This window comes from Octopus bimaculoides, chromosome 2 (genome assembly GCF_046866305.1).
Source record: "Octopus bimaculoides isolate indiv1 chromosome 2, ASM4686630v1, whole genome shotgun sequence".
Classification (NCBI taxonomy): Eukaryota; Metazoa; Mollusca; class Cephalopoda; order Octopoda; family Octopodidae; genus Octopus; species Octopus bimaculoides.
Window position 1 is genome coordinate 112,463,623 of NC_142929.1, and position 3,113 is coordinate 112,466,735.

The following is a 3,113-nucleotide window of genomic DNA, read 5'->3' on the forward strand; positions in this document are numbered from 1 at the left end:
TCTTCGACTGAAAGAGATGAGAGGCGAAAAGTGGAGCAAGAAGAAAAGGGAGAGAATACACACACACATACAAGCGCACGCACACACACACGCACACACACACACACTCGTGACATTTAATATACACAGGATTCAAATGTGAGCTACTAAAACTTTCATGCTCTGTTTGTACAATAGTCGGACGAGCAAGTAAAGACTTCTATGTACTATGGTGTAATCATTCAGACTCAAATACAGCATGGCTCCTCTCTGAGATCATATTTATATCCTGTGTATATTCCTTTCAATTATAGGCACAAGGCTGGAAATTTTAGGCGAGTGGGTAAGTCAATTGCATCGACTTCAGTGCTTGACTGATACTTATTTTATTGAGCTAGAAAGGATGAAAGACGAATTCGACCTCGGCAGAATTTGAACTCAGTACGTAAAGGTGGACGAAATACTGCTAAGTATTTTGTCCGGTGTGATTACAATTCTGCCAACTTGCCGCCTTAAATCCTGTATATACTAAGTACACAGACGAACGCAAACACACATTCACTCATTATCTCTGTGTCTGTCTGTCTATCTATCTATCTCGCTAGCTAACTTTCTGGGTTTCCACACAATCTACATCTACCAAATTCACTCACTAGGCATTGTTTGACCCGGAGCTATAGCAAAACTAAACTTGATCAATGTACCAAAACAATCACTGAACCCGAAACCAGCTTTGCGCAATATGCGTTCGAGGTGTCAATGTTCACTGAGTCTTGCAATTCGCATCAGTTCACGCGGATAGCCGCGCTCTTCATCGACGCTCTTTCCTTCACCTGATGAGAAGATCGCATCGTTTTACATCATTTTATTCCTTCTGGAATAATACCAATGTTTTCTTCGAAACATATGTCGGAAGTATAAAGATTTGAATAACACCTGCGTAATTTCCCTTTGTTTAACGGTCATTTTCAAAGCATATTTTAATTGCTTCGATAACTGAAGAGATGCCGGTGCAGGTTTCCGCCCCGACATCCGAAACTCGGAGTTTTATTATGGCAAACGAATAATTGTTACATATTATATTACAAATAAATTCCTCTATTTACATAATATCGAGGTCTCTTTCATTTTTTTGTTGCATTACCAATACTATTAATATATATTTTTTCTCTCCTTTTTTCTCTCTCCTTTTTTTCTCTCCTTGTTTCTCTTCTTATTTCTTTCTGTGTTCCTTTCTGTTGAAGAGCGTAGGCTCGAAACGTTAAAGACTTTTCTCTATTCCTAAGCGTTATACTAATACATCCATTTGTTGTTTACACCACCTGTCTTCGTCTGTTGTTTTTTCGTGAATTCTACCATATATATATATATATATGTGTGTGTGTGTGTGTGTGTGTGTGTGTGTGTGTGTGTGTGTGTGTGTGTGTGTATGTGTGTGTGTGTGTGTGTGTGTGCGTGTGTGCGCGCGCGTGTGTGTGTGTGTATGTGTATACTATGTATATCATGATGAACTCTCCCGTCGTTAGATGACGTATGAGGGTTCGACAATTTCTTACCGAACAACCGAACAGATGATTTGTTTATAGTGATCAGATGTTTGTGTAGACATAAGCTCACTCCCTCCATCAGATCGACATTACATGTACAGGTGCAACGGGTGTCACATGTCAGATGTCGAAATGATCGCAGAGCAACGTGAAATGAAGTGCTTTGCTCAAGAACACAGCACAATGCCCGATCTGGTAATCGAACCCACGATTCCGCCATCGTTTGTGCAACACCCTAACCACCAAGCCATGCGCCTTACATAAAAGTGAGTTTGGAAGGAGGCGGATACCATATTAGCTCTCGATTAAGTTTCTGTTAACGGTTAATCACAACGATCAGTATTTGTCATTCACTTTGAGGGTGACCAAATTGACGGACCCTCATGAAACTGCACCGACAATGTTGCAAGGTTACTCTAAGGCGGCGAGCTGGCAGAAACGTTAGCACACCGGGCGAAATGCTTAGCGGTATTTCGTCTGTCTTTACTTTCTGAGCTCAAATTCCGCCGAGGTCGACTTTGTCTTTCATCCTTTTGGGGTCGATAAATTAAGTACCAGCTGCGTACTGGGGTAGATCTAATCGACTGGCCCCCTCCCCAAAAATTTCGAGCCTTGTGTCTAGATTAGAAAAGAATATTGCAAGGTTGCATTTGCAACAACGAATCGTCACTGCAGCGGAAACACGTTTATCTCAGTATAATATGTTATATATATGTATAAACCAAATTTTGTGGATGTATAAGTCTCCATATTCTTCATTATTAATAATTATATATATATATATATATATATATATATATATATATAATTCAAAGAATATATATGCATGTATACACACATATATGTACATACTTACATCTACATGTGTATATAGATGCACATCAGGGTACAGGACGTTAGAAAAATGAACTACAGACAACGGAACGAACACAGGAAAACAGATAGCCACTTAGAATTATTCCTTCATCAGCTGCCTCTATTCTAACTAGGCGTTATTTGTCTAACCTCACTGTTAATAAATGTGTATTTTATTTAATTCAGTGAAGATATCAAATAACAAAGTGAGCGAAACACCTAAATATTTTCTATTTTAACAAATATTTTACAAGATATGTGAACATTTCATGATATAACTTTTCAGTAACTCGGAATGCAGAGTTACCTGCATTATATGACATATACCTGCATTATATAACATGTGACATGAAATATATTACAAATATTATATAACATAATATTATCTATTCGTATTAAAATAGAATTTAATCATAAAACTATGAAATATGGAAATTGATATTGCCTAAGGAAGATAAAACAGACAGCAAATGAAATAATTTTTAAGAATGTGCAATTACATTTGAGACGCACAGTTTTAATTGAACGCATTCTCACAGACACATGCACGCACACTCACACGACATCGCACAAAAATATATATACATACATGTACACACACACGCACACACACACACACACAAATAATAAAGAGAAGTTTGACAAAATCTTTGTGATCTCCAGTTGACAGCTGATTAAGCAAGTGTCATGCACCTGAGCTTGTTTATAGAATAAATACACATACAAACTTAC

The 3,113-nt window shown here is 37.6% G+C and overlaps 1 pseudogene; it reads right to left on the minus strand.

Annotated features, from left to right (window-relative positions):
* Positions 1–689: 689 nt before the first annotated feature.
* LOC149137201 (5.8S ribosomal RNA) lies at positions 690–820 on the minus strand (annotated as a pseudogene).
* Between the last annotated feature and the right edge of the window lie 2,293 nt (positions 821–3,113).